The 11,017-nt window shown below is 41.2% G+C and overlaps 2 pseudogenes; both read right to left on the reverse strand.

The window, feature by feature from the left end:
* Positions 1 to 2,297: 2,297 nt before the first annotated feature.
* Positions 2,298 to 3,727, reverse strand: LOC149217025 (uncharacterized; annotated as a pseudogene).
* A 5,135-nt stretch (positions 3,728 to 8,862) lies between these two features.
* Positions 8,863 to 10,760, reverse strand: LOC149217026 (uncharacterized; annotated as a pseudogene).
* Between the last annotated feature and the right edge of the window lie 257 nt (positions 10,761 to 11,017).

Below are 11,017 nucleotides of genomic sequence, written 5' to 3' on the forward strand. Positions count from 1 at the left end.
TAATGGAAAGTTCTTCTCAATCGACGACAAGTTCACATCATTGGCTTTTGATCAGGTTATTTCACGAGTGTTCGACTTCAGTTCCTTTATTCACATTCCATGGATTGTGTTGTTGGTACCTTGAGGACCATTGTCATTATTGGTGGTCTCTCTCGCGCTTGTTAACAGTTCACATCATTGACGGTAATCAAGCAACTTCCTAGCATGTTCGACTTCAACACATTCATTCACATGTTAGGATTTGTACTTTTATCAGGTCATGTTGGAGCGCAAGACCCTGGGCTCAGATTACACAGATCCAAGTTGCAAGGAAATGTGACATGAGCATGTTGATATACATGTCTCTTTCAGATGCATGGCTGCGGCCATACCATGAATTTTCATATGTGATCCTTCTCATTATTGGATGGTTGCGACCATACCTTGGTTTTTATACGTTCCTCTTTACTAGATGGCTGCACCCATGCCTTCGATCCATTTACATGATCATTCTCTGGATGGATGTATCCATACCACGATTCATTTATCATTTGTCAGAGTTTTCAGTGATATATATGTATCTATGCTTGCTTGCAGGTTTTCCAACGACGGACTTCAGTTCCTCACATCTATTTGTAAAGCATTTCACCCCTCACTCTAGTTCGGCCTTTACGCTTTAGGGGGCATCTGTTACACAAAATTTTGTCGTTGTCCCTGCACTCCTCGTTACACGATCCTGGAGGACCTCTAAAGTGAACCCTACATGCTTCCCCATCACGAAGAAACTCCCATCATGTCCCTCTTCATGAGCAGAACAATTCCCTTTTGCATCATTTCCCAAGAAACTTCCTTTTACACCAGTTTACAAGACCGACGCTAATGACCAGTTTCCTCCTCGTGCCGATTTGCAGAGATTAAAACCAAGACTAACACCGTACAACGCTACTAAGCCTTTTCTCAGTCGCGTCGATCCTCTTTTGGCAAGTTTTTTAAATATGGAATCGAAGCTTCCAGGTCTAGAAGCTTCATAACGGAAGTCTGGTAAATGGTTGGGCTGGATGGAGCCGAGGAACTTAGTTTGGGATCCTTTCCCCTATTAGGATGGAACCAATCCAAGAGATAAGGCCTTCTCCCATGATAAGAGGAACCATCTACCCTCCATCCTGTTAGGGCCTAAATCTGCCTTAGGCTGAGGAAGGCACAATTTAGGATAACCACAAACCACGCTCAGCCTCGTAGCTAGCCCTACGAGGACAGGAGAAGGCTCTCTCCAGGTCAATCTCAGCGAAAGAATACCAATGGGGCTAGAGATGACCAAAATGGGAAACTGATTTTAGGCTAGTAAATAAATATGAAAGAGGTATTTTGATGAATGACTGAGTTTTCTGGGTTGTATGGGGACAAAGGACAGCATGAGCAGGGAAATTAAGTCAAAGACGCAGGGTGTTTCGTGAGGCAAGATAGGCAGGGGGTTTAGCATTCAAATTTGTAAATAATATGGAGTGAAAGGACTGTTGAGAGGTCGAAAAGGGCATAATACATGAATCCTTTTCAACAGAAGAAAACATAGAACATGAACACTTTCCCAAGGCAGAGCAGTAAACTGAATTCTACCTTTTCTACTTAAAAAGCATTCAATTAGAAATGATAATGAATGAACTGTCAAACATAACAGGCTACATATGAAACAGAAAGAAAGACACATGCTAAACCCTCGCCACATGAATCTCATAAACCAGAGCTGCAACCTTTCATTATATCTCTGTCAAATCTGTACAATGAAGTGTTGAGTTTTTCTCCCCTCTGCTCCCAGAATTTTTCAACCCTTTACAAATGCTTTACAATACAATAAATAAGCCCCACTATGAGAAAAAAAATTGATCCAAATAGGGAGCTGTTACAACTGAAATTATAAAAATAGAGAAAGAGTCATCCACCCGTTCTAAAGACAGAACAACATTACATTATTCCAACTGAAAATTTCTGATGGCCAATAAGAAGGTGTAGTGTGGATCCCATTAAATCATGGCTAAAGACAAAAATAGGCTATACGTTCCTATCTCTCTGCTGTGACAGATGTCTTTGTTTTAAATTTAGGCGTTCGGTAGGTGTCAATGTCTCTCAATGCGTTTCTTTTCTGGAAAACGCTTAAAACGTTCCTGGCATTATTCCTTGTCTGCATATTGTTTGAAGGTGATGCCATTCGAAGGTCATATAGAACAATACTGCATCGTTGCTAGGAGTTTCAAAGAGTGGAGTGGCACAACACGGTCGTCATGATCTGCTGTCAATAACATTGTAGCAGGATACTGCAAATTCTATCCGGGTTTGTCCCATGGTGTCTTTACATCATGCAATGGTGAGTATTTAATCAACCAATGAAATTCTCCCTCCTTATCTAAAGAGCCATAGTTAGTAGTCCAGAAATGGCCAATAGTAAATTTATGGAAATGCAACATGTCCATAACACCCACATGAGCCAATGTGAAACCAAATAGGTCAGGTCTCTGATTTGTACAAGCTACAACAGGAAGTCCACCATTACTGCCTCCTTCAATACATAACTTTGTAGGTTATGTATCCCCTCTGATACAAGGAACTCAGCGGCAGACATGAAATCATTAAAGTAATTTTGTTTTTTGCCAAGAGAGCCTACTTTATGCCATTCTTCTCCATATTCACCGCCACCACGAATATTTGCAATTTCCAAAACTACCCCCGGATGTCTTGAAATGACAATGCTATCAACGCTAAAGTTTGGGGTGATGCTCTTGCTAAAACCCCCATAACCATTTAACAGAGCGTGACGAGAAACATCTAGAGCAATGTCTTTTTTGAATACAATGAACATTGGTATCTGGGTTCCATCCTTGTTGATCACGAAAACCTGTTTAGCCTCAAACTCTGTTCGATCAAAGCCTGGAACAACAGTCTCTCTAAAAACTACTAAATTTGGTTTTACCACATCTAGGTTGCATCGATAGATAACACCAGGGATAGGAAAACTTGTAAAACCAATAAATATCTCTTTGTCTTTACGCCTTTCTAATATTCCAGAAACTAACCCAATATCTATTAGCAAATTATGAAGCAAATTTCTAGATCTCAAGTCTCGTATTTGCAAAACATACTTGACATCGCTTAAATATCTTAATAGAAGTTGATTTTCATTGACACAGAAAACTGATTCAAGAACGTCCTTCTCAGATTCTCCAACAACGTCACTCCATGCTTCCGACCGCGTAAGGGAATTTCTATTGGTTCGAAAAGCGAACAAAGCATCATCATTTGCAACAGGATCATATGCTGCTTCAAAGTTGTCAACAAGTTTTTGGAAAGGAAGCATCTCTTCCCTGCCTTTGAAACCTTCAAGACCTTGAGGAAGAGCGTCAAGATCACAATAAAAGAGCTTGTTCACCCAGGCAGAGCTTTCTTTAATATATAAAAGAACATACAGTAGGCTCCGCGCGCCGCGCCCTATCTTCAACACAATTCCGGCTTCCTTTTCCTCTTTAGAAAAACTGTCTGGGAGCCTCAGATTAGCAGAGTACTGGATTTTTTCTCTTACCGTTAGAGTGCCTAGTAGATTTTCTACCTGGGTCACATATCCTGCAGATCCATAAGTGAGCTTTCCTTTGCGCCTATTAACGAGGACTCTTCTTGTCTGCATAGCATTTTTCGCCAACCTCCCTGCCAAGGCATCAATAAGGGTAGATTTGCCCAATCCCGAAGGTCCCATGATAGCCATTATATGCCCAGGCTCTGCATAACCAGTCAATTTTCGAAGCAGTTTCTAAGTTTCTCCCTTTGCATTTGTCACTGCAACAGTCAAGTCCATCCATGTGAGATACGCAAAGAGCTGCATGATCTCAGCAGTATTAGTTGTTGTCCTCCATGGAGAATGGCTCGGAGGGCTCAGATAACTTTGGTGATTGAGGCTTCCATGTGATTTCTTGGCGATTTGGAGGAAATTCGAGCAGTTTCGGGCCTTTAAATGTATGAGCCGCGCGGGAGGCCCAATGCGCCGCGCCTCCTGGGTGCGTCGCGCCCGTGTTGAAATGCAATGCGCGGTCGCGCCCAGTGCGCCGCGCCTCCCCAGTGCACCGCGACACCCAGCCTATGCGCCGCGCACACACTAAGACAGTCATAGCTTGAAAATTCACAAGTTTGCCCTCTCTCCTACTAAAATCTGATTTCAATCGATCTTTTGAGCACAAATGACATGAATAAATATAGAAATATGTATATCAAGCCATAGCTTTGATTTCTTCACGTCAAAATTAGCATTTCTTCACTTTGATTTTTGGATGAAACGATGGCTTTTTGGTTGATTCTTGCAGGAGATGGTGGCATGTCTTCGGCAAAGGATGACCTGAGGCTGCAATTGAAGTACTTCACGGCGGAACACTTTACATATTTATTACAAACATTAATTTGACGATTTCCTCTTCAAAACAGAGTTTTGAAGAGGAATCAACCTTGAGCATGATCGATGATGAAACTTATTGAACCTCCCGCTGGCCTGCTGGAATTAAATCCTAGACCTAATGGCTAAAATAACTCTTTGCTGACTTAGACATCGAATAGCACTGTAAATAACCTTAAAATTGATTTGATGAACAGACCTGAGCCAGCGGGTACAAAGCATGAGGGGTAATGACTGACAAGCCCCTTCCGTTAGATTATGGATTGCCCCTAGCGGAATGCAAATGAGTGAATCGAGCGAGACACCTAAAAAATGAAATGCAGAAAGAGTTTTGATCTCTGATGGAGGACTGACAAGACCGACTCTAACATTGGCTCCTATGGGGATGGTAGCTCCAGCTCCTTGGAGGTGCCAAGCACGACAGATCTTTGGGAGAGCAGACAGTGTCTCTATCCATTAGGCTATGGAGTCAAAACACGGAAACTGACATTATGTAGACGGACTCTGATTGAAGACTAAAACTAAAGACCATAATAAAACCATACATGACTAAATCATAACTAACAAACTGGAAAGATGCTCATATTTGAGCTTATTCATCAAACCTACTCTAATTACTCTTTCCACCACCCGATCAAGTGAAATGGAACAGCCAATGCAACCATGTGAGCATCATGGCTAATATTTGATCTCTTCCCAAATGCTTTATGATGCTCTGGAAAAGGGAAGAATTGAAAGGAAACTTCCATGGAAACTTGGAATCAAGTTCACTGCTGATAAACTTGCAAAGCATAAATTGGCTGGACGAATTCAAGAATGTTGCAAAAGGATCTTCATAAGCATCGCCATTGATTTTCATTAACATATTACTGCTCTGGTCCAAGTAATCTTCATAGCTGGATATTGAACCTTTCCTCACATCTGCATTGTCTTTCTCTGATGATTGCAGCAAGCTGTCAAAAGGATCCTGAATTTCGTGAAGGACCAAACTCTGTTGTTGTTTCCAACCAGAACAAAAGTCTCCTTTATCAATCTCCTCATATGACTGCAAACTTTGATCTGAGCTTTGTAATGAAAAATCCGTTAAACAAGACAATGAAGGTGGCCTTGGAATCATATTATTATCAACATTCTCTTTTGTCACATGGTTGGCTGATGGAGAAGAATTTTTACAGCAAACAGAATCTAACACATGAGCAAAAGGATCATCAAAAACTTGAGGGGACTGTTGCGATGTATCTATTGAAACTGTATGACATCCTATTGGCTGTTCATCTTTTTCTTTAGAGATATTACGAAGATTCTGCCTTATAAACTGAAATATTTCGAAACAAAAGGGTATAGAATCCTCTTGCATCATTAGGTCATGTATTTCGGCTGCCACACCTTCATCTGTAATCTGACCTTCAATTGTGTTTGGTGGCTGCGAATCTGGTGCTAGAGAGGGTTTTATATCCAAAATGATTTCGTCAATCATTTCAGGGGAAGATTTCTTATTAACAACTTGCTCAAGAATTTCGCCATCTGTCTCATCCTCAATATTAGAACTGAGAGATTGTTGATTTCCTATAGGCTGCTCATTTGAAGATTTACTATGCAATTTACCTCTCAAAAACTGAAATGATTCAAAACAGAAAGGTAAGGAATCTTCTTGTATCATTTGATCACATGTGCCAGCTTCCATGTCCTCATCTGCAACTTGACAACTAATGGCATTTGGGGGCTAGAAATCTGAATATGAGAAGTCTGGCACTGAGTTTTCATCGCCCTCAAGAGGCTCCAAATCAAGACTAGTCGACAGCTGATTTCTGATTGCACGGAAATTGTCTCTGATGAACTGACATGAATCAAAGCAAAAAGGTAAAGATCCTTCACTTACTTCCCAATTTGCTGCACTTTCCTCGTCATTGTCATAGCTGATATGTATCGGTTGGTCACTGTACTCGAGCTGCTGTAAGTGAACTTCCTCATCCCACAAACTGGCTGTTGATTTGTCTGCAAGATTAGCTTCTGTTTGGAGAACATAATCATCATCATCATACTGATCAAACTGAGGCAAATCGTCAATATAAAACACATCATCAAGCATACATGTCATATCAACATGTCTTTCTTCCTCAAGATGATCTACAAAACAATCATTATGACAACTGAGACAAGAAACAATATGTTTTGGATCAGCAACTTGTTCATGAATGTCATTTTCATCTTTTGCAGTCATTTTCTGCACTATCTCTTCTACTGCACTCACCAAAATGTCAAGCTTTTCCTCTGAAGGTGTCGTTTTCTCTGGATCCACGTTTTTCATCTCTTCTTCTTTCAACCTTGCCCTTCTGATCAGCAAGTGAGCCTCTACATTTACTGCATTGTTCTGCATCTCTTCAAGTGTTGCGACATTCCTTTCTCTCAGCTGAAACTCCATTTCCGGATCAAAGGCACCCGGGTAGTGCAAGAGAGCAGATCTAGGAGGAGGTCTTATATCAACCGGCATTGAATAATAAACTTGATTAAATCTAGCTGAAAACTGTTGTACTATCTCCCCTGGCCGTCTTTTCAGCTGGTTATACTCTTCTACAATAAGGAAAAGGTTCTGTCCGATCATCCACCTATCGAGAAAAATTTTGACGAACTGCTGGAAATCTGAGATGGTTGCATCAGGCAGGGCTTTGAACCAACTCTTGACTTTGCCTTGCAAAGAAAGAGAAAAAAGCCTAATACTAACATCTTCGTTATCAACTTCAAAAAGGTCTAGAAAAGTCTCAACATTCAGCACATGTTGCTCAGCATTGACATTCGTACATTCACCGTCGAATCTTGGCAAGTATAGATCATAGTTTTTGGGGAAAGCATGAAGAACAGAAGGTAAAACAAGAGGTTTATACCTATCTGGGATTATAACAGCTATAGGAATATATACAAGAGCGACGGGATCAGGTTTGATTTCTTTAGGCTCATCACTCTGAAGAGAGGCATCGTAAGATGTGGGAAAAGTAAGGAGGCCAGGATCAAAGGGGAACTCAATATTTACACTTTTTGAATAGGTCGAGTGAAGATTTTGATCACCTTTATCATACAACAAATTCTGAAAAACTTTCAAGACAGCTTCAAGAACAGCAAAGAAGTAATTTACAAGAAAGCAGACCAGATCCTGAATACCATTCCACTTTGGATACCTGAACTTTGTGTAAGATCCTTCCATTTTCGTAGGGAAAGAGTTAGTCCTCCAGTGGAGTCACCATGAAGCACCGATCGCTGGATTCTTTAGTGAATGGAGTCATCAGGTGAATGATTTCAGCCTTCTTATGTATGATCGTTGTCCACCATCAACGATCAGCTCTGAACTTGAGATATGTACTGGGGCAAGACAATCTACAAGCAAACAATTTTCGTTCCCTAGTGGAGTCGCCACTATGTTAGGGCCTAAATCTGCCTTAAGCTGAGGAAGGCACAATTTAGGATAACCACAAAGCACGCTCAGCCTCGTAGCTAGCCCTACGAGGACAGGAGAGGGCTCTCTCCGGGTCAATCTCAACGAAAGAAAATCAATGGGGCTAGAGATGACCGAAATGGGAAATTGATTTTAGGCTAGTAAATAAATATGAAAGAGGTATTTTGATGAATGAATGAGTTTTCTAGGTTGTATGGGGACAAAGGACAACATGAGTAGGGAAATTAAGTCAAAGACGCAGGGTGTTTCATGAGGCAAGATAGGTAGGGGGTTTAGCATTCAAATTTGTAAATAATATGGAGTGAAAGGACTATTGAGAGGTCGAAAAGGGCATAATACATGAAGCCTTTTCAACAAAAGAAAACATAGAACATGAAAACTTTCCCAAGGCAGAGCAGTAAACTGAATTCTACCTTTTCTACTTAAAAAGCATTCAATTAGAAATGATAATGAATGAATTGTCAAACATAATAGGCTACATATGAAACAGAAAGAAAGACACATGCTAAACTCTCGCCACATGAATCTCATAAACCAGAGCTGCAACCTTTCATTATTTCTCTGTCAAAGCTGTACAATGAAGTGCTGAGTTTTTCTCCCCTCTGCTCCCAGAATTTTTCAACCCTTTACAAATGCTTTACAATACAATAAATAAGCCCCACTATGAGAAAACAAATCGATCCAAATAGGGAGCTGTCACAACTGAAATTATAAAAATAGAGAAAGAGTCATCCACCCGTTCTAAAGACAGAATAGCGTTACATTATTCCAACTGAAAATTTCTGATGGCCAATAAGAAGGTGTAGCGTGGATCCCATTAAATCGTGGCTAAAGACAAAAATAGGCTATACGTTCCTATCTCTCTGCTGTGACAGATGTCTTTGTTTTAAATTTAGGCGTTCGGTAGGTGTCAATGTCTCTCAATGCGTTTCTTTTCTGGAAAACGCTTAAAACGTTCCTGGCATTATTCCTTGTCTCCATATTATTTGAAGGTGATGCCATTCAAAGTTCATATAGAACAATACTGCATCGTTGCTAGGAGTTTCAAAGAGTGGAGTGGCACAACACAGTCGTCATGATATGTTGTCAATAACTTTGTAGCAAGATACTGCAAATTATGTCCGGGTTTGTCCCATGGTGTCTTTACATCATGCAATGGTGAGTATTTAATCAACCAATGAAATTCTCCCATAGTAAATTTATGGAAACGCAACATGTCCATAACACCCACATGAGCCAGTGTGCAACCAAATAGGTCAGGTCTCTAATTTGTACAAGCTGCAAAAGGAAGTCCACCCTTACTACCTCCTTCAATACATAACTTTGTAGGTTGTGTATACCCCTCTGATACAAGGAACTCGGCGGCAGAGATGAAATCATCAAAGTAATTTTGTTTTTTGGCAAGAGAGCCTGCTTTATGCCATTCTTCTCCATATTCACCACCACCACGACTATTTGTAATTGCCAAAACTACCTCAGGGATGTCTTGAAATGACAATGCTATCAACGCTAAAGTTTGGCGTGATGCTCTTGCTAAAACCCCCATAACCATTTAACAGAGCGTGACGAGAAACATCTAGAGCAATGTCTTTTTTGGATACAATGAACATTGGTATCTAGGTTCCATCCTTGTTGATCACGAAAACCTGTTTAGCCTCAAACTCTGTCCGATCAAAGCCTGGAACAACAGTCTCTCTAAAAACTACTAACTCTGGTTTTTCCACATCTAGGTTGCATCGATAGATAATGCCAGGGGTAAGAAAGCTTGTAAAACCAATAAATATCTCCTTGTCTTTACGCCTTCCTGATATTCCAGAAACTGACCCAATATCTATTGGCAAATTATGAAGCAAATTTCCAGATTGCAAGTCTCGTATTTGCAAAACATACTTGACATCGCTTAAATAGCTTAATAGAAGTTGATTTCCATTGACACAGAAAGCTGATTCAAGCACGTCCTTCTCAGATTCTCCAACAACGTCACTCCATGCTTCCGGCTGCGTAAGGGAAGTTCTATTGGTTCGAAAAGTGAACAAAGCACCATCATTTGCAATAGGATCATACTCTGCTTCAAAGTTGTCAACAAGTTTTTGGAAAGGAAGCATCTCTTCCCTGCCTTTGAAACCTTCAAGACCTTGAGGAAGAGCGTCAAGATCACAATAAAAAAATATGTTCACCTAGGCAGAGCTTTCTTTAATATATAAAAGGACATACAGTAGGCTCCGCGCGCCGCGCCCTATCTTCAACACGATTCCAACTTCCTTTTCCTCTTTAGACAAACTGTCTCGGAGCCTCAGATTAGTAGAGTACTGGATTGTTTCTCTTACCGTTAGAGTGCCTAGTAGATTTTCTACCTGGGTCACATATCCTGCAGATCCATAAGTGAGCTTTCCCTTACGCCTATTAACGAGGACTCTTCCTATCTGCATAGCATTTTTCGCCAACCTCCCTGCCAAGGCATCAATAAGGGTAGATTTTCCCGATCCCGAAGGTCCCATGATAGCCATTATATGCCCAGGCTCTGCATAACCAGTCAATTTTCGAAGCAGTTTCTAAGTTTCTCCCTTTGCATTTGTCACTGCAACAGTCAAGTCCGTCCATGTGAGATATGCAGAGAGCTGCCCGATCTCAGCAGTATTAGCTATTTTCCTCCATGGAGAATGGCTCAGAGGGCTCAGATAACTTTGGTGATTGAGGCTTCCATGTGATTTCTTAGCGATTTGGAGGAAATTCGAGCAGTTTCGGGCCTTTAAATGTATGCACCGCGCGGGAGGCCCAAGGCGCCGCACCTCCTGGGTGCACCGCGCCCATGTTAAAATACACTGCGCGGTCACGCCCAGTGCGCCGCGCCTCCCCAGTGCGCCGCAACACCCAGCCTATGCGCCGTGCACACACTAAGACAGTCATAGCTTGAAAATTCACAAGTTTGCCCTCTCTCCTACTAAACTCCGATTTCAATCGATCTTTTGAGCGCAAATGACATGAATAAATATAGAAATATGTATATCAAGCCATAGCTTTGATTTCTTCCCGTCAAAATTAGCATTTCTTCACTTTGATTTTTGGCTGAAACGATGGCTTTTTGGTTGATTCTTGCAGGAGATGGTGGCATGTCTTCAGCAAAGGATGACCCGAGGCTGCAATCAAAGTACTTCATGGCGGAA

Source organism: Pinus tabuliformis, chromosome 1_1, assembly GCF_031772625.1.
Source record: "Pinus tabuliformis cultivar Carrire ecotype Pingquan chromosome 1_1, CPIR1, whole genome shotgun sequence".
Classification (NCBI taxonomy): domain Eukaryota; kingdom Viridiplantae; phylum Streptophyta; class Pinopsida; order Pinales; family Pinaceae; genus Pinus; species Pinus tabuliformis.